This window comes from Coregonus lavaretus, assembly GCF_964263955.1.
Source record: "Coregonus lavaretus genome assembly, chromosome: 10".
Lineage (NCBI taxonomy): Eukaryota > Metazoa > Chordata > Actinopteri > Salmoniformes > Salmonidae > Coregonus > Coregonus lavaretus.
The window spans coordinates 53,053,395-53,080,279 of record NC_139997.1 but is presented as its reverse complement, the minus strand read 5'-3'; positions in this window follow the sequence as shown (position 1 = coordinate 53,080,279).

Sequence of the window (26,885 nt, the reverse complement as noted above, 5' to 3'; positions counted from 1 at the left end):
CCATCTCGGCCCAGGGAACGTACCTTGACCACTCCTCCGGCCGGTCCTGGCAGTATGTTCTGAGAAACCTACCCACATCCTGGTTTACGCGTTCCACCTGCCCATTACTCTCCGGTTGGTAACCCGAGGTGAGGCTCACCGAGACCCCCAACCGCTCCATAAACGCTCTCCAGACTCTGGAGGTGAATTGGGGACCCCGATCAGCCACAATGTCCTCGGGTACCCCGTAGTGCCGGAACACATGGGTAAACAGTGCCTCGGCAGTTTGTAGGGCAGTAGGAAGACCCGGCATGGGGAGCAAACGACAGGCCTTAGAGAACCGGTCCACAACGACCAGGATGGTAGTATTCCCTTGGGAGAGGGGAAGGTCTGTTATAAAGTCCACTGAGAGGTGGGACCATGGTCGTTGTGGAACGGGCAGGGGTAGCAACTTACCCCTAGGTAGATGTCTAGGCGCCTTACACTGGGCGCACACCGAGCAGGAGGAAACATAAACCCTCACATCCCTTGCCAACGTGGGCCACCAGTACTTGGCACTAAGACAGTGCACTGTCCGGCCGATACCCGGATGTCCAGAGGAGGGTGACGTGTGAGCCCAATAGATCAATCGATCCCGAACCTCGAGCGGAACGTACTTCTGACCCTCCGGGCACTGTGGTGGACTAGGGTCGGTGCGTAACGCCCGCTCGAGTTCAGCATCGACCTCCCACACTACCGGTGCCACCAGACACGACTCAGGCAGTATGGGAGTGGGCTCCACGGACCTCTCCTCCGTGTCATACCGCCGAGACAGCGCATCTGCCTTGCCATTCTGTGACCCAGGGATGTACGTGATCTTAAAAGTAAACCTGGTCAAGAACATACTCCATCTTGCCTGGCGAGGGTTCAGCCTCCTCGCCGCCCGGATGTACTCCAGGTTACGGTGGTCCGTCAAAATGAGGAAAGGGTGTTGAGCCCCCTCAAGCCAGTGCCTCCACACCTTGAGAGCCTGTACCACGGCTAACAGCTCCCTGTCCCCTACGTCATAGTTCCGCTCCGCCGGACTGAGCTTCTTAGAGTAAAAAGCACAGGGGCGGAGTTTAGGTGGCGCGCCAGACCGTTGGGAAAGCACGGCTCCTAAACCGGCCTCCGACGCGTCCACCTCTACCTGGAACGGCAAAGAGGGATCCGGATGCGCCAGCACCGGGGCCGAGGTAAACAGGTCCTTCAGCCTCCCAAAAGCCCTGTCCGCCTCGGCCGACCACTGCAGACGCACCGGACCCCCCTTCAACAGAGACGTGATGGGAGCTGCCACCTGTCCAAAACCCCGGATAAACCTCCTGTAGTAATTTGCAAACCCCAAAAACTGCTGCACCTCCTTCACAGTGGTTGGTGTTTGCCAATTACGCACGGCCGACACCCGGTCTACCTCCATCTTCACCCCTGACGCAGACAACTGATAACCCAAAAAGGAGACCGACTCCTGGAAAAACAGACACTTCTCTGCCTTCACATACAGGTCGTGCTCCACCAGCCTCCGCAACACTCTGCGCACCAGGGCCACATGCTCGACACGGGTAGGTGAGTACACGAGAATGTCATCAATGTACACCACCACCCCCTGCCCCTGCATGTCCCTGAAGATCTCATCCACAAATGATTGGAAAACTGACGGAGCGTTCATCAACCCGTATGGCATGACCAGATACTCGTAATGGCCCGAGGTGGTACTAAAGGCTGTTTTCCATTCATCACCCTCCCTGATGCGCACCAAGTTGTACGCGCTCCTGAGATCTAATTTCGTGAAGAAACGCGCCCCATGCAACGACTCAGTCATGGTCGCAATCAGCGGGAGTGGATAACTATACTTCACCGTAATCTGATTGAGACCACGGTAATCGATGCACGGGCGCAAACCACCATCCTTTTTCTTCACGAAAAAGAAACTCGAGGACGCGGGGGAAGTGGAAGGCCTTATGTATCCTTGTCTCAGCGATTCGTCTATGTAAATCTCCATAGCTTTCTTCTCCTCCTGAGACAGAGGATACACATGGCTCCGTGGGAGCGCAGCTCCTGCCTGGAGGTCTATCGCACAATCCCCCTGCCTATGGGGTGGCAACCGCGTCGCCCTCGCCTTACTAAACGCAATAGCCAAATCCCCATACTCAGGTGGAACGTGCAATGCGGGCACCTGGTTTGGACTCTCCACCGAGGTAGCCCCTACGGAAACGCCCAAACATCTACCCACACACTGAGCAGACCACTCCATCAGAGCCCTCTCCTGCCACGAAATAGCTGGGTTATGGGTACTCAACCAGGGCATGCCCAGCACCACCGGATACGCAGGAGAGTCAATCAGGAACAGCTGAATCATCTCCTGATGATCCCCCTGCGCACACATCCTAAGTGGCGCCGTGACCTCCCTGATTAAGCCCGTACCCAACGGACGACTATCTAGGGCGTGAACGGGAAAAGGAACATCAACAGGAATGAGGGGAATCCCTAACTCTAAACAAAACTTTTTATCAATAAAATTCCCAGCCGCGCCTGAATCTACCAGCGCCTTATGCTGGGAATGAGGTGCTACCTGTGGAAAACGTACAGGCATACAAAAATGGGCAACAGTGAGCTCTGGGTGAGTGGGGCGCCTACTCACCTGGAGGGAATCCCCAGTGCGGGACCTGTCGTCATCTCCCCTAGGAGGCCATCCCCAGCACCTAGCCGCGGTGTGTCCTCCCCGACCACAGTTGGTGCAGTGGATGGACCCCCTAGCCTGCCGACTCCTCCTCTCTCTAGCGCCAGCGCCCCCGAGCTCCATAGGACACGGCTCGAAGGCGCTGGAGGGTGAAATGGGCGGACCCTCCGCAGGACGTCCGCGGGTAGCCAGCAGGTTATCCAGCCTGATGGACATGTCAACCAGCTGGTCGAAGGAGAGGCTGGTGTCCCTACAAGCCAGCTCCCGACGGACGTCCTCTTGTAGGCTACATCTGTACAGATCGATGAGGGCCCGATCATTCCACCCTGCATCTGCCGCTAGCGTACGGAATTCGAGCGCGAATTCCTGGGCACTTTTCCCCTCCGGGGGATGGTCAAACACCGCCCTGAAGCGGCGGGAGAACTCGTTGTAAGTAATCGTCGTGGCGTCGATCTTCCTCCACTCCGCGTTGGCCCACTCCAACGCCTTTCCGGCCAGGCAGGAGATCAGGGCGGACACGCTCTCATGCCCTGAAGGTGCCGGGTGCACTGTGGCCAGGTATAGCTCCACCTGGAGTAGGAATCCCTGACACCCAGCCACGGCTCCGTCGTAGGCCCTCGGGAGAGATAGTCGGACTCCTCGAGGTTCCGGCGCTGGAATGGGCGGGCTGGCCGATGGTGCTGGCAGGGCGGGAGGCGGTGGAGGCGGACCCCAGCCTCGGATGGTGGAAATCACCTCCTGCAGGGCGGTCCCCATCTGCAGGAGCTGATCTTGCTGGTCCCGAACCTGGGCCTCCAGTCTCGTCTGGGCTGCTTCGGCTCCTGCTGATTCCATAGATGTTGTGTAATTCTGTCAGGGCGTGTTGTAGGTGTAATGTAGGAATCAAACGCAGGACTCAGACTGAATGTTCCAAAGGCTGTATTACTGGCCAAACTAAGGCAACAGGACAACTTAGCCCGAAAGCGAAAAAACACGCACGAAGGCGAAAGGTAAATTGCGCACAAACAGGTGCGACAAAATGTAACTGTGCACACACAGGTGCGAAAATGCTCCAGCGCAGTGGAGAGTAAGCTCAACCGAGCAAAACACAAAACTGACGGAAATAATTACACACAACACTAGACAAACACAACGAGAAACTTATAGGACACTAATTACGCCAAAACAGAAACAGGTGTGGAAACAAACAGACAAAAGCAAACGAACATGAAACATACAGCGGTGGCAGCTAGAATTCCGGAGACGACGAACGCCGAAACCTGCCCGAACAAGGGAGAGAGGCAGCCTCGGCCGAAACCGTGACAGCTACAAGCTAGGCACACCTATATTTGGGGAGATTCTCCCATTCTTCTCTGCTGATCCTCTCAAGCTCTGTCAGGTTGGATGGGGATCGTTGCTGAACAGCGATTTTCTGATCTCTCCAGCGATGTTCGATCGGGTTCAATTCTGGGCTCAAGCTGGGCCACTCAAGGACATTCAGAGACTTGTCCCGAAGCCACTCCTGCATTGTCTTGGCTGTGTGCTTAGGGTCATTGCCCTGTTGGAAGGTGAACCTGGAGCAGGTTTGCATCAAGGATCTCTGTACTTTGTTCCGTTGATCTTTCCCTCAATCCTGACTAGTCTCCCAGTCCCTGCCGCTTAAAAACTACCCCATAGCATGATGCTGCCACCAAAATGCTTCACCGTAGGGATGGTGCCAGGTTTCCTCCAGATGTGACGCTTGGCATTCAGGCCAAAGAGTTCAATCTTAGTTGCATCAGACCAGAGAATCTTCTTTCTCATGTTCTGAGAGTCTTTAGGTGCCTTTTGGCAAACTCCAAGCGGGCTGTCAAGTGCCTTTTACTAGGAGTGGCTTCCGTCTGGCTACAGAGATGGTTGTCCTTCTGGAAGGTTCTCCCATCTCCACAGAGGAACTCTAGAGCTCTGTCAGAGTGACCGTCATGTTCTTGGTCACCAAGGTCCTTCTCCCCCAATTGCTCAGTTTGGCTGGGCAGCCAGCTCTAGGATGAGTCTTTGTGGTTCTGAACATCTTCCATTTAAGAATGATGGAGGCCACTGTGTTTTTGGGGACCTTCAATGCTGCAGACATTTTTTGGTACCCTTCCCCAGATCTGTGCCTTGACACAATCCTGTCTTGGAGCTCTTCGGACAATTCCTTCGACCTCATGGCTTGGTTTTTGCTCTGACATGCACTGTCAACTGTGGGACCTTATATAGACAGGTATGTGCCTTTCGAAATCATGTCCAATCAATTGAATTTACCATAGGTGGACTCTAAACAAGTTGTAGAAACATCTCAAGGATGATGAATGGAAACAGGATGCACCTGAGCTCAATTTCGAGTTTCATAGCAAAGGGTCGGAATACTTACGTAAATAAGGTATTTATGGTTTTTATATTTAATACATTTGCAAGAATTTCAAAAACCCTGTTTTCGCTTAGTCATTGTTTGGTATTGTGTGTAGATTGCTGAGGATTTATTTTTATTTAATCAATTTTAGAATGCTAAACGTAACAGCAGTAGAAAAAGTCAAGGGGTCTGAATGTTTTCTGAAGGCACTGTAAGCAGAGTAAAGTTTGTGTTAGAATGAGGGTTATAAAAGTCTGCCATAGTCGCTTGCTCACTGTCTGGCTTTCCCTGACATCAATCACACTAACTCTACCTACCGTCTGAGACTGAGAAAATTGAAATGAAGAACCTGTAACTTTGCGAGAGTTGCTTTTAAAAAGAGGTGTTTTGTTCATTGTGTTTGTCTGTAGCTTCACGGTGCTAAGTTGCAAAATCATATATTTATTCTGCTCAATGTTGGCATTTGTTGTGTTTATTTGTAGTGTTTGTTAAACCAAATGGCATTGCCTAAAGAACCAACCAACACCTACCGTCAAACTTCTTCACAGTCAGCTAAGATAAAAGGGCACATCTATGATTTCTTGAACCACTATAATTTTTTCTGTACATGACCAAATGACAACCTTGTGGAAACGACCTTGCAGACTGAATTAAACGTTAACATAGTCCCAAAAATCCATTCCTTTTAGATTCAGAGAGAGAGGTTAAGTGGACCAGACAAAAGCGGAGGACAATGCAGGTTAGATTAAAATGTGCTCCTGGCTCCCTCTGTCTATCAGTCAGTCCCCAAGGGTCCACTGGTCAGTGTCTGCAGCTGAGGCTCATGGGAGAAACAGAGAGGAGTGCTGTAGCGCTCCAATAAGCTTTCCGTCATAGTGGCGGTGTCATGGCAGAGCTTCTTTCACAGCTCCCAAATAAGATCACAAACACATCAGACAGGTATTGGTGCTCATTCACCTCACACAGGCTCGCAGAAAAGATGAAATCTCAAATACACAAACAAGGTTACAAAGATAAAAAATGTATTTGACGTTTCTGTGTGTAGCAGAGACTTTTATAACAAAGTTGTATTTTTCAGGCGACAGTTATTACTGAGTTTGCAAAAATAATTATGCCTTCATCCTTTCTTATTTTCAGTGTGTGTGTTTGCTATATTTGTTTTCTGTTGTTCTATTTTCATGGGTAGCATGTCACTGCTTTGATAAATATTTTGTTGTCTAGACCTACTTACTGGGGGTTTATAGCTACGCTCACGATCTAAAACATCATTATACAAACCATCTCCCTATCTGGAACATAGCTGGGAGCTAGCTAACAAATATTAGAAAATGGGTTTTCTCATGGCCACTTGTAGCTCACCAAGCAACAGAAATACCTGTTGTTGTGTTGTCTGAGAGACTACAGTATGGCCTACTGGGATTCTACATACAGGCATTTCATGGTGACGTCATAGAATGCACAGCAGCTGTGGTGCCCATTGGTCCAAAGGAGACAGAAATGTAATGTGAAGGCAACATCTGTACTGAAAGGTCAGGGTTGTGAACGGTCACTGCTTAATTTTGCCTCCAACTTCAATGCACTTCATTTCACTCTGAAAAAGTGCAATAAACTGAATCATGATGATATAATAAACTGAATCATGCCTGCGATATAGTTGACTGCAACAACTGGAAATCTTTAATTTCATTATATGGTTGACATTTCCATGTACTGCATAGATCAACTCAAGGTAGAGACATGTCTATTATAATGAAATCATATGTCATCCTATGTGTCCATGTGACCATGTATCCATCCAGTTATATATCTTAAGTTTATTTCATGGTCCTTATGAGGAACTTATGGGTTGCAATACAGGATCAGAATCTTTATGTTTGTGTAAATAGCCTATCTAATCGAATCTCATCACTCAATGATGAATGCCGTAAAGGTCCAATGCAGCTGTTTTAACTCAATATCAAATAATTAATGGGTAACAAATATATATATATATATATAAAGCACAGGAACATCATGTTTTAGACTGCCCCTGGCCAAAAAGCCACCAGCCAATGTACTGTACAGGAACTGTTGACATGTAGAGTGAAGTGAAAATAAATAGCATGAGTTGTTGCCCCTTTAACTTTTACCAGATGTCAAGAGTCCCTGCTCTGATATGACACACTGACACTCACTCATGCTATGCACCAGTGATTGACCATGACATTTATGGCTGCATGTAAATGATTATGACAGCTTATGATAATCCTCACTCTACGACAATAGCTTCAAGTCAAATGGGACCAGAGAGAGATGAGAGGATACCCATGTGTGAATCGTTGACCTCCTAACTATTCACTCATCACGAAAAACACACACACACACACACACACACACACACACACACACGCACGGCACACCCAGGAGCACAGTACATTTATTTGCATCTTCCAGGAATTAGCCGTGCTGCAATCTGCCCTGACAAAGACAGAAGAGGGGGAAGACATCTTGAGAGCAGGGCTAATACAAGAGTCAGATTCAGGGAGGGAGGGATGGATGGAGGACAAACAGGCCATTCACCCCCTGCCTGCTGTATGAGACTCTGTCTGTCTGCCCAGTCACTTCCATTCCTCTGCACAGAAAAGAGGGTTCCTCAAGGGTTCTTTGGGAAGGGTGATGGTTCTATGTGGAACCATAATGACCCAAAGAACCCTTTAGGCCTTCAATGGTTCTTTGCAGTTCACAAAAGCAATAATAAAAATCTAGGGGCGTGGTTTGTAATAATAATATTTTGGGGCGTGGTTTGTAGACAGTTATTTTTGTGCAACCGTGAGTGAGTGTGTCATTCCTGTCATCTAATGTGTTATGCCATTACAAGTTATAAATAATAATGGCCAGTAATGGTGTCTTGTGAAAGACTAATGTTATCTAACTCAGTGGTTCTCAATTATTACCTTAGGGAACCCAGCCGTTCCAGAGATAGAGCACCTGATTCAACTTTTCAATGAATGCATCAGTAACGCCTATGGATTTTTAACCATATAATATTGTTAACCATAGTAAAAAACCCTGTATGGTTCTTAAAAAGGAAAAACCACATGATTTCACATGTAACATTTTCACGTTTTGCACATGATCATTTTTATTTCACGTGAAATTCCACATGTGAAATCATGTGAAACCATGTGTTTTTGGAACATTTCACATGAAGTTTCACATGTGATCACATAACCTTTCACATGTGGATTCAAATGTTCCTAAAATGAGTTGTTAGGATACACACACAAACAGGGCCTTTAACGTAGTGTTTTCAATTTACATGATTCGATTGTGTATGTTTATTTATAGAGTAATTATTATTCAACATGTCCTCAACTGAGATTTGAAATCACAGGTTCACAGTATTCTGATCTTCCTGCTACGCCACCATATCTGTGTCAGTGACTGAATTCACCTGTATTCCTACACTTTGGACTTAATTAAAGTAAATCTCAGCTTTGTTAAAAATACACTCAAGAAAAACTATTTTATTTATCATAGTGATTCAGGAGTAACATTAACACAGAATTATATCCCCCACCAAAATTATATGTAATAAATGTGTAGAGATCAGCGTACCCCAAATCCAGAGGTTGCCATTTCAAATCCCAGGTAGGGTCATGTTATTAAAAAGTCAGAATCATGTCATTTATCAAGATTATTTACACAATTTTAGCTGAACATCGTACCACTTTTAAAAAAACATATAATTAAATGCCCTTGAAATTCATGTGAAATGTGTAGTTTCACATGTGAAGATTGCATTTTCACATGTGAAATAGTTTTATAGAACCATTTGTTTTTAGTGTGTGGGACAGACTGATCCTGCATGGTGAACCCAAGCTGGGTTTCTTAATTCCACGATATGTACAGTACATTGGAGTTGGGTTGCGACGACTGTGGGCAGAGTGTACCTTTGACTACATTGAGTCTCTGTCAGACGATACGAGGAAACAGTTGGTGGTTGTATTTGACAAAAGTTAAATAAAAAATTATGGATTTCAGCAAACAAAGTAAGGCACGCAGCTACAGAGGACAAACATAGGTACATGGCAAGGGTTAAATTTTTTTTACAAGTAGGGACTGACAGCGACTCCATGTAGTCGGAGGTTCAGTCCACCCACAGTCGTCTCCGCTCAACTCCATTGATGTGATCTACAGTGAGGGAAAAAAGTATTTGATCCCCTGCTGATTTTGTACGTTTGCCCACTGACAAAGAAATGATCAGTCTATAATTTTAATGGTAGGTTTATTTGAACAGTGAGAGACAGAATAACAATGAAAAAATCCAGAAAAACCCATGTCAAAAATGTTATAAAATGATTTGCATTTTAATGAGGGAAATAAGTATTTGACCCCAAAATATTTTGGCTAGTTTTGCAATATGACTTGGGTTCATAACTAAATGTACCCCCTGGTAATGAGGACAAGATTAAAGGAAAAACAGACACTCACAATATACACACATGCTACAAAATATATATGTCTGACCCACACATTTATGCATACGCAAGTCAAGTAAAAATAACCATAACATGCACGTGCACACACGCGCACACACACAAACCTCCCTGGGCGACTATCTGGACCCTGTAGAAGTGACTCAGCTGTCAGCTGGGTGACTCAGGGGTCCTGGGGGTGGCAGACAGGCAGTGGAGGAGACATGCAAGCACCCGACCATGGACAATAGTTTAGGGGGAGAGCTCCAGTCCAGCACAAGCAGACAGAGATGACGTTGGCGCAACAGAGCCCATGGCCCACGGCTTCACGTGGTACGAGGTAGCAGCAAGGGCAACAGCCACAGTGGTCAATTCTGTGGTCGTGCATTTTCAAAGCAGTGGCTTATCCTCAAGTGGACTGTGGGACGGGATGTAGTGTATGTCTCTGGGGGCTTTCCTCTGTCTCTGCAGTTAAGGGCTTGTGATAACAAAAGCCAGGGCCCTGCGTTGTCCAGAGGCATCATATGATCCTGTGATGAACTGGGTGTGAGCATGCTGTCTGTGGACCAGAAAGCCCACCATCATCAGGCCTGGACCTGTCAGTGCTGCTGACAGATAGTGAGGGGCAGCTGGCGGGGATGACTTTGTTGGAGGTAGGGGGTGAATGATAGGAGAAAGAGCCCCCCCTAGGCTTTAGAGTCATGTGTCACCTGCACTTAAGATGGCATTTGTGGAAAAACCACCATGTTAACTGCTCTGATGAAACTCAGAGCTCAGATGTAATGTGAACCTGGAGTCTGGACATCATGATATCGACCCATGTCTGGATTCCTTTTTGACACTTTAAGTGACAAATTATTGGAAGTTTTGGGATGATAGCGTGGTTTAAAACTTTCATGAATTTGACAATGTTTCAGTTGTGGTTTTAACAAAGTAACAAGGCTTTCAAACTACTAGCTGATAACACTCTTAGAAAAAAGGGTTCCAAAAGGGTTCTTCAGCTGTCCCCATAGGATAACCCTTTTTGGTTCCAGGTAGAACTATTTTGGGTTCCATGTGTAAAGGGTTCTACATGTAACTCAAAAGGGTTCTACCTGGAACCAAAAGGGTTCTAGCTGGAACCAAAAGGGTTCTACCTGGAACCAAAAAGGGTTATTCAAAGGGTTCTCCTATGGGGACAGAGCCTAAGAACACTTTTAGGTTCTAGATAGCACGATTTGTATATAGTCCTCAATTAGACGAAAGGGAATGTGAAATATGTATTGGAAAGGTTTTAGCAAATACAGTAATGAAATATGTATATCTTTACCAATCTTGGAAATGTTATATACAGTACATTATTTTGTTTGTTACACATCAGAGTAGCTATCTGAGTGAAATATGACAACATATTCAATCAGATTCCAAACTCTCCACCATGGCCAAGACCAAAGAGCTCTCCAAGGATGTCAGGGACAAGATTTTAGACCTACACAAGGCTGGAATGGGCTACAAGACCATCGGCAAGCAGCTTGGTGAGAAGGTGACAACAGTTGGTGCGATTATTCGCTAATGGAAGAAACACAAAAGAACTGTCAATCTACCTCGGCCTGGGGCTCCATGCAAGATCTCACCTCATGGATTTGCAATGATCATGAGAACGGCGAGGAATCAGCCCAGAACTACACGGGAGGATCTTGCCAATGATCTCAAAGCAGCTGGGACCATAGTAACCAAGAAAACAATTGGTAACACACTATGCCGTGAAGGACTGAAATCCTGCAGCGCCCGCAAGGTCCCCCTGCTCAAGAAAGCACATATACAGGCCCGTCTGAAGTTTGCCAATGAACATCTGAATGATTCAGAGAAGAACTGGGTGAAAGTGTTGTGGTCAGATGAGACCAAATTCGAGCTCTTTGGCATCAACTCAACTCGCTGTGTTTGGAGGAGGAGGAATGCTGCCTATGACCCCAAGAACACCATCCCCACCGTCAAACATGGAGGTGGAAACATTATGCTTTGGGGGTGTTTTTCTGCTAAGGGGACAGGACAATTTCACTGCATCAAAGGGATGATGGACGGGGCCATGTACCGTCAAATCTTGGGTGAGAACATCCTTCCCTCAGCCAGGTCATTGAAAATGGGTCGTGGATGGGTATTCCAGCATGACAATGACCCAAAACACACGGCCAAGGCAACAAAGGAGTGGCTCAAGAAGAAGCACATTAAGGTCCTGGAGTGGCCTAGCCAGTCTCCAGACCTTAATCCCATAGAAAATCTGTGGAGTGAGTTGAAGGTTCGAGTTGCCAAACGTCAGCCTCAAAACCTTAATGACTTGGAGAAGATCTGCAAAGAGGAGTGGGACAAAATCCCTCCTGAGATGTGTGCAAACCTGGTGGCCAACTTCAAGAAACGTTTGACCTCTGTGATTGCCAACAAGGGTTTTGCCACCAAGTACTAAGTCATGTTTTGCAGCGGGGTCAAATACTTATTTCCGTCATTAAAATGCAAATCAATTTATAACATTTTTGACATGCGTTTTTCTGGATTATTTTGTTGTTATTCTGTCTCTCACTGTTCAAATAAACCTACCATTAAAATTATAGACTGATCATGTCTTTGTCAGTGGGCAAACGTACAAAATCAGCAGGGGATCAAATACTTTTTTCCCTCACTGTATCATACTAAATGGAGCTTCTCTGATTTATGTACAGAATAATATGAAATGCTCTGAGACCAGGTTGGCTGTGAAGGAAGGGGGTTGCCACAGCAGAATTACTCTCAGCAATCAGCCAGAAGCTGACATTGTCTGTGACTCATCCACAGATCCACAGTGAGGCGGAAGGAGGTGTCAGTGGGGATATTTTTGGGTTCATAATAATCCATCTTGGTGACGCAATACCATGCACTACATGTATGATCAATAAACTAAACGTTTTTGGGCCGGTTTGCAGTCCAAAACAATGTCAGTGGGCAAACGTACAAAATCAGCAGGGGATCAAATACTTTTTTCCCTCACTGTAGTTTAGAACCTACAGTAGGTAAACAAGGCCGGCCTGTCTGACTTCACTGTGGTGCCAGTAACTAGGGGCTGGATTCAAATGTGTATAGCCGAAGTATCGCGGAAGATCCACGTTAAAATGTAAAGGTAATTTCTGAATGTGCTGAAATATGCAGCGTTTACCATGAATGCAGTCTCCGATACAGCGGGAACATTGCCTTTAATTATCAATCGTGCTATAAAGTGGATCTTCAGCACTACTGATTGAATAGAGCCCTGTCTACTCTCCACTCCCGGGTGCACGGGCAATAAACGCAGGCCTTTGCCGTCTCACTGTGCTGCAGATTTGATTTCGCCTTTGCCATGGAGCCCGGACGGGCGCTACAGAGGTGTAAAGCGCTCTGTCACTCCTGGCCTCACGCCCCATCAATCCTGCCAAAGCTCATTGACATAGTTCATCTGGAACCCAAACTGTGAAACGGTTGGTAATGGTGTCGGCCTGCCTTATCAGACTTTGATTATCTTTAATAGTCACCCAACGCTGAGCATGAAATGATGTGGGGCCCAGACCAGGTTTGGAGAGTCTTTTTTCATTAGTCATAAATAACAATGAGACACTCACAGGAAAGAAGACAGAAACAGTGCAGTGATATTCCCAGCTGTGGTCGTATTCTCTAGTAACCAAATGGATTTTTTTTTATTATTTTATTTATTTTATTTAACCTTTATTTAACCAGGTAAGCCAGTTGAGAACAAGTTCTAATTTACAACTGCGACCTCCGAAACAAGGAGGGACTATGAACTTGTCCACTAAGAAACTCTAGTTATCATTGCAAAAAGTTTTGGTACAGTGTGCAGTAATTAACACTACCCTGACTGTAGGAATGTAATAATGCTACCTCTTTAACATTGACTGATCCAGAGCTTGTGTTTTGTAACTTCTAAGTTCTCCAGGTTCAGTCATAGTGAGGAAGCCACCGCGGGCAGTCTGGCAGATTATGGATTAAAACATTTGCATACCTGGGGCCAGCCCAGCAGGGGGAGCATACTAACAAGCAGCCATAGAGAATGATAGAAGCCACTAGTGGCCTAAAGCCTGTCTTAGCATGGGCAGCACCATTGAGAGATTCCACCATTTTAATGAAGTCAACTGGGTGGTACTTCCAACTTCTTTGGCTGATCCCTCCTGGTAACCCTGTTCTAGTCATGTCCAACCGGTTCATCAGGAGGGATCAGCCAATCCTGAAGAAGAAAATGGACAACTTCAAAGCCTCAATGCCACTGCCAATGTTGTCACAGGTACATTTATATTTACTTTTTTGTCATTTAGCAGACACTCTTATCCAGAGCGACTTACAGTTAGTGAGTGCATACATTTTCATACTGGCCACCCGTGGGAAACGAACCCATAACCCTGGTGTTGCAAGTGCCATGCTCTACCAACTGAGCTACACAGGGCCATGATACAAAGATGAGTATTCTATCTATGTAAGCAGCATATCAGATGCATGGGTGGAACTTCAGGTCTGAAGAAAATTAAACACTGGATTATATTATTTATTCCCAGGTAGTTAGCTTTCACAAAGTGTCAAAGTAAAACCAAAGTTCATAACCTTTTAAATTACTAAAGCACTGTAAACTTGTACTGTACCAGCTCTAGGAAGAGTCTTGGTGGTTCCAAGCGTCTTCCATTTTAGAATGATGGAGGCCGCTGTGTTTTTGGGGTTCTTCAATGCTGCAGAAATATTTTGGTACCCTTCCCCAGATCTGTGCCTCGACACAATCATTTCTCGGCGCTCTACGGACAATTCCTTCGACCTCATGGCTTGGTTTTTCCTTTGACACGCACTGTCAACTGTGGGACCTTATATAGACAGGTGTGTGCCTTTCCAAATCATGTACAATCAATTGAATTTACCACAGGTGGACTCCAATGAAGTTGTAGAAACATCTCAAGGATGATCAATGGAAACAGGATGCACCTGAGCTCAATTTCGAGTCTCATAGCAAAGGGTCTGAAAACTTATGTAAATAAGGTATTTCTGTTTTTTTATTTTAATACATTTGCTAACATTTCTAAAAACCTGTTTTCGCTTTCCCATTATTGGCTATTGTGTGTAGATTAATAAGGATTTTTATTTATTTAATCAATTTTAGAATAAGGCTGTAACGTAACAAAATGTGGAAAAATGGAAGGGGTCTGAATACTTTCTGAATGCACTGTAGGGTGCAATGAAGTCAAACACACTGCAGTATTTAAACACTTTTTCCCCGTGTCACATCAAATTGACATACTGTTTTATTTCGACACAGTAAAAATAGCAGGTAGACTCATTTTATAGGTAGATGCTTCTTGTTTGAAGAACAAGATGTCCATGCACTGTAGTTCTATAAACAACAATATTGCATAAATCTTGCTATGGGAGTGTTGATGATATCTGGCCTGTAGTTTTGATTTGGACATAATGAGACGTGGATGTTAGTTATTTGGACATGGTAGTATATTTGTCAGTCTGCTGCCACCATAACACCATGATATAAATATACACAAGACCAAGCCACCATGAAATCGTATCCAAAGTTTATCACAGCTATTTGACCTTGAATTATATAACAATTCAAATGTGCATGTTTGGCATCCAAACAGCAAGCCCAATGAGGTAGAAAGTCTGCCTCTCTGCAACTCCCAAGTGTCTCTCCATAATGAGCGGCAGCTGCTTGCTAGGCAGTGTTATCAGTCCCCTCCATGGTCAATCTTTCCATCCTCTTCTTTTTGATGACACATTTTTCATAAAATATTCAGTTGGGTAAATTATGAACTTCCCCGAAAACAACATGGAATAACAGAAGTTTGAGATATTTACATATGAACAGGTGTAGATGCTGTTGACAGCTACCCAATTGGCCATGAAGTCCAAATCCCATGTTTCACTGTGTAGTGCTAACTGTGTAATGGGATCTTATTTTTCTTATTTGGCTCAAGGTGACAAACTTTGGATCGGCCAAGTCATTCAGCAGGGGAAAGCAGCATCGACTGTTTTCTGACTATCACCATAAGCATAAACATTCAAGTTCAAAACAAAATGCCAGCTTATGTCATCGATATTAACTGCATCAAATATGTTTTTACAAGTTCAGCCATAATAGGGTGGCACCTCTGGAGCAAATTAGGGTTAAGTGCCTTGCTCAAGGGCACATCGAAAGATTTTTCACCTTGTCAGCTCGGGTATTCAAACCAGCAACGTTACGCTCAAACCACTAGGCTAACTGCTGCCGTAATAGCAACACATACAGTGGGGAAAAAAAGTATTTAGTCAGCCACCAATTGTGCAAGTTCTCCCACTTAAAAAGATGAGAGAGGCCTGTAATTTTCATCATAGGTACACGTCAACTATGACAGACAAAATGAGAAAAAAATATCCAGAAAATCACATTGTAGGATTTTTTATGAATTTATTTGCAAATTATGGTGGAAAATAAGTATTTGGTCAATAACAAAAGTTTCTCAATACTTTATTATATACCCTTTGTTGGCAATGACACAGGTCAAAAATTTTCTGTAAGTCTTCACAAGGTTTTCACACACTGGCCCAGCGTCGTCCAGGGTAGGGGAGGGAATGGCCGGCAGGGATGTAGCTCAGTTGATAGAGCATGGCGTTTGCAACGCCAGGGTTGTGGGTTCGATTCCCACGGGGGGCCAGTATAAAAAATATAAAAAATAAAAATTGTATTCACTAACTGTAAGTCGCTCTGGATAAGAGCGTCTGCTAAATGACTAAAATGTAAATGTAATGTAAAATGTATTTTGGTCCATTCCTCCATGCAGATCTCCTCTAGAGCAGTGATGTTTTGGGGCTGTCGCTGGGCAACACGGACTTTCAACTCCCTCCAAAGATTTTCTATGGGGTTGAGATCTGGAGACTGGCTAGGCCACTCCAGGACCTTGAAATGCTTCTTACGAAGCCACTCCTTCGTTGCCCGGGCGGTGTGTTTGGGATCATTATCATGCTGAAAGACCCAGCCACGTTTCATCTTCAATGCCCTTGCTGATGGAAGGAGGTTTTCACTCAAAATCTCACGATACATGGCCCCATTCATTCTTTCCTTTACACGGATCAGTTGTCCTGGTCCCTTTGCAGAAAAACAGCCCCAAAGCATGATGTTTCCACCCCCATGCTTCACAGTAGGTATGGTGTTCTTTGGATGCAACTCAGCATTCTTTGTCCTCCAAACACGACGAGTTGAGTTTTTACCAAAAAGTTCTATTTTGGTTTCATCTGACCACATGACATTCTCCCAATCCTCTTCTGGATCATCCAAATGCACTCTAGCAAACTTCAGACGGGCCTGGACATGTACTGGCTTAAGCAGGGGGACACGTCTGGCACTGCAGGATTTGAGTCCCTGGCGGCGTAGTGTGTTACTGATGGTAGGCTTTGTTACTTTGGTCCCAGCTCTCTGCAGGTCATTCACTAGGTCCCCCCGTGTGGTTCTGGGATTTTTGCTCACCGTTCTTGTGATCATTTTGACCCCACGGGGTGAGATCTCCCAGATCGAGGGAGATTATCAGTGGTCTTGTATGTCTTCCATTTCCTAATAATTGCTCCCACAGTTGATTTCTTCAAACCAAGCTGCTTACCTATTGCAGATTCAGTCTTCCCAGCCTGGTGCAGGTCTACAATTTTGTTTCTGGTGTCCTTTGACAGCTCTTTGGTCTTGGCCATAGTGGAGTTTGGAGTGTGACTGTTTGAGGTTGTGGACAGGTGTCTTTTATACTGATAAGTTCAAACAGGTGCCATTAATACAGGTAACGAGTGGAGGACAGAGGAGCCTCTTAAAGAAGAAGTTACAGGTCTGTGAGAGCCAGAAATCTTGCTTGTTTGTAGGTGACCAAATACTTATTTTCCACCATAATTTGCAAATAAATTCATAAAAAATGCTACAATGTGATTTTCTGATTTTTTTTTCTGAATTTGTCTGTCATAGTTGACATGTACCTATGATGAAAATTACAGGCCTCTCTCATCTTTTTAAGTGGGAGAACATGCACAATTGGTGGCTGACTAAATACTTTTTTTCCCCACTGTACAGTAGGGTACCATTCAGAATCAAATGAACAAATAACAACAAGCAAACACTTTGGGAAAACATTTGGAAACTGCAATGAAAGTGGAAAGTTAAATATCTCATGGATCTCAGAGCTAGTTTTGTTCAGTTAAGGTTCATTTAACTTTTGTGGTCCATTGAGTGCTTTAGGAGACTTTAGGAAAATTCTGTTCACAGGTGAGAAAGCATCATGCCTGGCTCTCATGGTGGATAAACAGAATACTCTACCATCTGGATTTGGGTCAGGTGGGTCTATAAATAGATCAACATGAAAAACACTAATGCTCTCTGTTGTGACATCATATAGGCTATGATACATATGTAAGGTGCTACAGTGTCCTCACCTACTGTGCACTATGCCTTCTGGGAGAAACGAGCATTCTATTATCATGTGTTTATCATAATGTACGATCTCTGCCTATGGCATGGTGGCTAGAGTGGCTGGTGCATCCTATCTCCTACCATTAAACTGATGTTGTTTTCTTGAACCTAATCACCAGAGGTTCAATTAGTATGTAAAATATGAAAGGCTTAATAACTGGAGAGAACCACAGCGTTCCTCTTTGAACTTCCAAATTTGTTTGCTTTCAAAAACGCACATTTAGAGGGAAATGAAGAGCATACAGAAAGTATCTTGTGGACTTTGATCTAATACCTAAATGGGTTCTCAGGCAGTTACAAAGTTTCATAATATAGCAGAGAGGATTACAATGTAATTACAATGTTTTCACCATAAGATATTGTAGGTCCTCCATACTTTAAAGTGACATATCTCGCTAATATTGATGCATAACATCAAGCTAAATGTGCTAAGTTGATTGATGACTCAGCAGTTTATCAGTTGAATCTCTCATCAGTTAGAATACATTTTTTTCCACGTATTTATTTGGACAGTGAAGCTAAAACGTTTAATTTGGCTCTATACTCCAGCATTTGAGATCAAATGTTTTATATGAGATGACAGTACAGAATGTCACCTTTTATTTTAGGGTATTTTCATACATATCTTTTTTTTTTTTTTTCAATGTAATTGTCTGCATCACTTCCAATCCCCAATGTTTTATATATATATTCAGTGGGGAAAAAAAGTATTTAGTCAGCCACCAATTGTGCAAGTTCTCCCACTTAAAAAGATGAGAGAGGCCTGTAATTTTCATCATAGGTACACGTCAACTATGACAGACAAATTGAGGAAAAAAATTCCAGAAAATCACATTATAGGATTTTTAATGAATTTATTTGCAAATTATGGTGGAAAATAAGTATTTGGTCACCTACAAACAAGCAAGATTTCTGGCTCTCACAGACCTGTTGTCACGATCGCCAATGAAGTATGACCAAAGCGCAGCGTTGGGAGTGAACATGATGATTTTAATTTTGAAACACACGACAAAACAAAACACGATCCGTGACGTCCTCAGTTACACCGACTGAATAAAGAACAAAAACCCACAACCACAAGGTGAACACAGACATTTAAATATGGCTCCCAATCAGAGATAACGAGCCGACAGCTGACACTCGTTACCTCCGATTGGGAGTCACTGACCAAACATAGAACGCGAACACCTAGACAATACCCACAGTACACAACACACGGAAATCTACACACCCTGACTAAACACAAAAAGTCCTAGAACCAGAGTGTGACAGTACCCCCCCCCAAAGGCGCGGACTGCGACCGCGCCTAACTACAAGCAAACAGGGGAGGGCTGGGTGGGCATTCCTCCTCGGCGGCGGCTCCGGCTCCGGCTCCGGGCTTCCTCCCCACTTCCTCTCCAACCCCCCAAAGTACCCCTGGTCCTGCCTAGCCCCGCTGGCCGGAACCGGACTGACGACACGCGCCCCTGGCTTGGTGCGTGGATCCTGGCTGGACGGCTCTGGCGGATCCTGGCTGGACGGCTCTGGCGGATCCTGGCTGGACGGCTCTGGCGGATCCTGGCTGGAATGCTCTGGCGGATCCCGGCTGGAAGGCTCTGGCGGATCCCGGCTGGAAGGCTCTGGCGGATCCTGGCTGGACGGCTCTGGCGGATCCTGGCTGGACGGCTCTGGCGGATCCTGGCTGGAAGGCTCTGGCGGATCCCGGCTGGAAGGCTCTGGCGGATCCCGGCTGGACGGCTCTGGCAGATCCCGGCTGGACGGCTCTGGCGGATCCTGGCTGGACGGCTCTGGCGGATCCTGGCTGGACGGCTCTGGCGGATCCTGGCTGGACGGCTCATGGCTGGCTGACGGATCTGGCTGCTCATGGCTGGCTGACGGATCTGGCTGCTCATGGCTGGCTGACGGATCTGGCTGCTCATGGCTGGCTGACGGATCTGGCTGCTCATGGCTGGCTGACGGATCTGGCTGCTCATGGCTGGCGGAAGGATCTGGCTGCTCATGGCTGGCGGAAGGCTCTGGCTGATCCTGTCTGGCGGAAGGCTCTGGCTGATCCTGTCTGGCGGACGGCTCTGGCTGGACAGGGCTGACGACGCACCCCGTAGGCTCGGTGCGTTGAGCAGGGACAGGCCGGGCTGGGCTGGCGACGCACCCCGTAGGCTTGGTGCGTTGAGCAGGGACAGACAGAACCGCACTGGGGACACACACCCCTGGCCCTACACGGGGATCAGGAACGGGCCGGACCGGACTGGAAACACCCCCCAGTACCTCTCGCCGTGCCTCCACACTTTCCATCCCCTTCGTAACCAGTGGCCCCCTTAAACTGGCGGCCATATCTGCCAACCTCTTGCACTCCTCCGGGCCGTACACCTTCTGCCCCGACGTCGTGAGCCCCCCCCTAAAAATTTTCTGGGGGTCTCTCCTCTCGGTGGACCAGGCCTCCATAGTCCTCTCCCAACCTTCGCTCTTCTGGCTCCACCACCCGTTATCCAACTGCTGCTTGGTCTCGTTGTGGTGGGTTTTTCTGTCACGATCGCCAATGAAGTATGACCAAAGCGCAGCGTTGGGAGTGAACATGATGATTTTAATTTTGAAACACACGACAAAACAAAACACGATCCGTGACGTCCTCAGTTACACCGACTGAATAAAGAACAAAAACCCACAACCACAAGGTGAACACAGACATTTAAATATGGCTCCCAATCAGAGATAACGAGCCGACAGCTGACACTCGTTACCTCCGATTGGGAGTCACTGACCAAACATAGAACGCGAACACCTAGACAATACCCACAGTACACAACACACGGAAATCTACACACCCTGACTAAACACAAAAAGTCCTAGAACCAGAGTGTGACACCTGTAACTTCTTCTTTAAGAGGCTCCTCTGTCCTCCACTCGTTACCTGTATTAATTGCACCTGTGTGAACTTGTTATCAGTATAAAAGACACCTGTCCACAACCTCAAACAGTCACACTCCAAACTCCACTATGGCCAAGACCAAAGAGCTGTCAAAGGAAACCAGAAACAAAATTGTACACCTGCACCAGGCTGGGAAGACTGAATCTGCAATAGGTAAGCAGCTTGGTTTGAAGAAATCAACTGTGGGAGCAATTATTAGGAAATGGAAGACATACAAGACCACTGATAATCTCCCTCGATCTGGGGCTCCACGCAAGATCTCACCCCGTGGGGTCAAAATGATCACAAGAACGGTGAGCAAAAATCCCAGAACCACACGGGGGGACCTAGTGAATGACCTGCAGAGAGCTGGGACCAAAGTAACAAAGCCTACCATCAGTAACACACTACGCCGCCAGGGACTCAAATCCTGCAGTGCCAGACGTGTCCCCCTGCTTAAGCCAGTACATGTCCAGGCCCGTCTGAAGTTTGCTAGAGTGCATTTGGATGATCCAGAAGAGGATTGGGAGAATGTCATATGGTCAGATGAAACCAAAATATAACTTTTTGGTAAAAACTCAACTCGTCGTGTTTGGAGGACAAAGAATGCTGAGTTGCATCCAAAGAACACCATACCTACTGTGAAGCATGGGGGTGGAAACATCATGCTTTGGGGCTGTTTTTCTGCAAAGGGACCAGGACGACTGATCCGTGTAAAGGAAAGAATTAATGGGGCCATGTATCGTGAGATTTTGAGTGAAAACCTCCTTCCATCAGCAAGGGCATTGATCCCAAACACACCGCCCGGGCAACGAAGGAGTGGCTTCGTAAGAAGCATTTCAAGGTCCTGGAGTGGCCTAGCCAGTCTCCAGATCTCAACCCCATAGAACATCTTTGGAGGGAGTTGAAAGTCCGTGTTGCCCAGCGACAGCCCCAAAACATCACTGCTCTAGAGGAGATCTGCATGGAGGAATGGGCCAAAATACCAATAACAGTGTGTGAAAACCTTGTGAAGACTTACAGAAAACGTTTGACCTGTGTCATTGCCAACAAAGGGTATATAACAAAGTATTGAGAAACTTTTGTTATTGACCAAATACTTATTTTCCACCATAATTTGCAAATAAATTCATAAAAAATCCTACAATGTGATTTTCTGGAGAAAAAAAATCTCATTTTGTCTGTCATAGTTGACGTGTACCTATGATGAAAATTACAGGCCTCTCTCGTCTTTTTAAGTGGGAGAACTTGCACAATTGCTGGCTGACTAAATACTTTTTTCCCCCACTGTATATTTTGAGAAAGCAACTATATTTTGAAAATGCATTTACTGTTTTGCAAAAGGCCACAAAGTTCTTTGTATGGAATTGTGAAAAGCTGTTATAGACGGATTGGCTGACAACATCACGAAAATGTTTCATGCGCATCGATGAGGCAGAAGGCTGTGTGGTGTTATGATTCTGAATGGTCAGATATCTAGCAACAATGACAAGAAGCTGCCATGTGGGGAATCGTTTCAGCTCGTTGTATCTTTTTATTGAAACCTTCTAACCCCAAGCCATAAGACTCCTGAACATCTAATCAAATGGCTACCCAGACTATTTGCATTGCCCCACCCCTCTTTTACGCTGCTGCTAGTCTATGTTTATTATCTATGCATAGTCACTTTAATAACTCTACCTACATGTACAGTGAAGGAAAAAAGTATTTGATCCCCTGCTGATTTTGTACGTTTGCCCACTGACAAAGACATGATCAGTCTATAATTTTAATGGTAGGTTTATTTGAACAGTGAGGGACAGAATAACAACAAAGAAATCCAGAAAAACGCATGTAAAAAATGTTATAAATTGATTTGCATTTTAATGATGGAAATAAGTATTTGACCCCCTCTCAATCAGAAAGATTTCTGGCTCCCAGGTGTCTTTTATACAGGTAACGAGTTGAGATTAGGAGCACACTCTTAAAGGGAGCAGGGGATCAAATAAAAATCAGCAGGGGATCAAATACTTTTTTCCCTCACTGTACATATTACCACAATTACCTCGACACATTTACTAGCTAGCTAACCCACATCTGTAACGATATATTTGTGAGGCAACAAGTGCTCATTGTGCAAATGTATTTATGTTTTCAATAAACATTTGGAGCCTATATGTAGTTTACTTGTTGTCAACAATCTAAGCCAATCTTGTCTGTTCTGCCCCATAGTTGCGCACGCGTCGGTTTTGTTGCTAAACAACCAACCCGTCTATAGTAACTAAAATGTATTCTATGGACCGAAAGAGTCAGTAACGATTTGTATTTTTTAAGCAGCTGCAGCTTAGCTTTAACATTGATGATTGCAAAACTCTAGGGGCATAACTGTGGGAAGTAGGGGTGCTGGGGGTGCGGCCCCTGTGTTGAAATGGCAAAATGTCAGCACCCCCTGCAGAAGAGGCATAAGAATTTGTGTTGTTGCAATACATTTTATTTATTTATGCATTATTGATATAAATAATAAGAGAATTGGGGTAGGGGAGAGAAAAAAACATGGGATATATATAAGAAGAAATCTTCAAGCTGTAGGCTACAACCAATCATTGACAATGCACTACTGCGAGGTTCATTCCTTCCTGTAGGGTAGCAGTTAGAAGATCAAGGTCAATCAAAATCAAAATTTCTCAGATTTTTTTTGTGGATTTCTTCAATCCTGGTACAAGCTAGCCAAAAACACCCCCCAATGGATGAAAACCCTGGGCCTGGTGCATCTAGCACCTGAAGAATGACAAGAGTGTCAAGGGGACAACAAGAGCAAAAATCGGGCGACTGCACAAACAGGCACCCAAAGGAAGAACCTACTTTGGCATACAGTGTTGTGAAGCACTGTTCGGGCCCTGTGAGGCAGTGGCCAGGACCCTACAGAGCACCAAATTGAGTACACTCGGCACCCTCGAATGTGCCAATGTGCTGAGGGAACGGGTCAGAGCACTGAGAGATGACTGCATCACTGAGATATGACCATGCCTCTGTCTTCCGATCTCTGTCGTGTCCTCGGAGAGTGCGTTTTCCACCCTTTACCACCTAAAGACGTGGATGCACAATGAGCCAGAAAAGGCTGACACACCTGACACTTATGCAAGTTCACTGTGAAATTCTGGACACATTGGACTTACATGCACTGATGAGGGCCTTCATCAGGGTCACCCCGGAACGCAAGGCCACTTTTGATGTTTTATGATTGCCGGCGTGCAGTTAATATTCTTTATTTGAGGATGCATTCATTGTTTTTATTGCTGTGTTACAAAATGTCACATTATTGCAATGTTAATGTGTTGGGTACTCTTGTGCACCATGCACAATAGCTTGTTGATAGTATGGTGTTAGCTACTGAAATTAGTGCCTTTTCTCTTCTTGAATGCGGTTGTTGTGTTGTGGTTTGTTTAGCAATTAATTCTAATGATTGTGTGCTTTGGTGGGAGTTTCTGGTGATAAGTGCTTGATTTAGTTGAGTGGCACTGGCCCGCTTCTGCATGGAGAGCTCACAGCTCTGTTTTGTAAGCGGTGTGATCATGATTTATGTTCTTATCTATTCAGTTGTGGGGGTTAGGATTCAGACACATGCTCTGCTGTACAATAGAAAGTTTGAGTTGAGTCGGGTCTCTCTCCCTCCTCTCTGTCCCTTTCCGTTTCCCTTTCCCTTTCCCCCTCTCTCTCTCCCTCTTCTCTTCTCACTCCCTTGTGGTGATCTGGAGCAGTGCTCACAATAGTCTCCCACTTCTATTTTCTATTAGTTCTATTACTTATATTTTCTAATTCTAAACCCTAGCGAAAAGGGAATGGGAACAATATTAAATAAGGAACATGGCACTCTCTCACCCTCGGCTTGCAGGCCTGCTCCGGCCCATGTCAAACACGTAGGCTTACTAGCCCACTAGCAAGCAACACAGGGCGTGGCCCCGTCGGTGCTGGATCAAGGTGAGCGCTTTTCTCCTTGATGGCTCGTATAGCTGTCAATGGTGCACAATCTTGTGTTTACTAATTTACACACCCCTCTCATTTTCTCTCTCTCTCTCTCTCTCTCTCTCTCTCTCTCTCATATACACACCCGTTGTAAATATGGAGTACAAAGAAATGTGTGTGCTGTTCACAACAGGCATTTTTGCAAACAGCCATGAGTTAAACTAACTTTTACCAAATCTGGTCCTATGCTTAGGCTGCTCATCACTTTAGGAAATGTATTTTATTGTTAGTCTGCATAGATGCATGCAATGCTTTATTATTAACTTTTTATTCTATTTTAGTCATTTAGTAGACACTCTTATCCAGAGTGCATTCATCTTAAGATAGCTAGGTGAGACAACAACACATCAGAATCGTATCATGTACATTTTCCCTCAACAAAGTCAGTGCTAATGGGAAAAGGTGATTTTCCCCCAATTTTGGATAGCACCCCCTACTCAAAACAACTTATGTCTAACGGGATTTTCCTGGACATTGATTAAGCAACGTCTTGGACTAAAACATGCTCAATGGAGCTATCAACCATGCTTAATTAATCCGTAAATCAAAATGTTGTGTTATTGACTCTCCAGGTCCATATAGTATTTTATAAGTAACCTATCTGTAGGATGAGAGACATTTGTTTTTTTGGAGGAACTCTCCTTTAAAGTGCAGCATGTCTTGTAATTCGCATTACTAGAATCCTTCTTTTGTTATGTCCATGGAATGACTTTGCTCTCCAACCACCTAGCCTATGTAGGTTAGTAAACCTCTATCTTTGCTTGCCAAGCTTATGGCAAGCTATAATCCCGGTGAAAAGCAATTCCTATCGAATGGAGTTCATGACAACATTCTAGGGATATGCACACCTCAATCAACAACACACCTCAATCGATGTACTGTAGGAGTGAACTGTAACTTCAGCAGCATAATGGATCCTGAATATTGCCTCACCTCGCCATGGACCAGAGAGCTGAATGGATGGCACCAAGATGATAATAATGTTGAAAAAAATGAGTGGCTGTGCTGCATTATTAATGGTGGACCCTTGTAATTCCAGTTTTTCTTCAGAAGAGCTTGTACCCCTGCAGATGAAAGGCTACCTTTGATAGTGCGTTGTGTAATAACCAGGGGGATTCGCTGTCATCTCTGACCCAGCAGCTGCGACTCAACCCAGGGGATGAAGTGCCAAAGCAGAGGTCTCCCTGCGCCTGCCAGCCAGCCTAGCATGCTGCTGCCCTGAAACACATCAAACAGCTGCAGGGCTGCTGCTGATGCTCCCATTACATCACTGAACAGTCAACCACACCTCAACTCGCAAACCAAAAGGTTATTCACATGCCTCCGTATATGCATCTTTTTTTGTCCAGGAACAGCACCAACAGCTTTATCGTAGATCAAAAAGGATTTTAACCTGTTCTCACAAGTATTCTATGGTCAATACAGTGTGAGAAATCAGCAGCAAATATTAGTTTGGCATGTTTTGATGCATGGTCACATTTGTTTTGTTATACCATGCCATCCCATTGAATAACAGGGAAGTGCATGTGTAATGTCCACAAGGCATTAATGTGACAAACAAGACACACTGATAATGCAATCATTTTATTGTAAAATTCCACAACTGTGTGCAATTCCCTTATGAAAAGGATTTTTTCAGTACATTTAGTATATTATGCAGACCCTAACAATAATCAATCAGTGTCCATTTTGTACAATACTCAAGAAACACAGAGATGGCAAACAACTAAGATATCAATGGAATTTATAATAGATTTATTTTGTTTTTGGAACCCAGGTACCCAGTACTACAATTATGGTGTGATATATACACTACCAGTCAAACGATTGGACACAACTACTTATTCAAAGGTTTTTCTTTATTTTTACAATGTTTTACATGAAATAACACATATGGAATCATGTAGTAACCAAAAAAGTGTTAAACAAATCAAAATATATTTTATATTTGAGATTCTTCAAATAGCCACCCTTTGCCTTGATGACAGCTTTGCACACTCTTGGCATTCTCTCAACCAGTTTCATGAGGT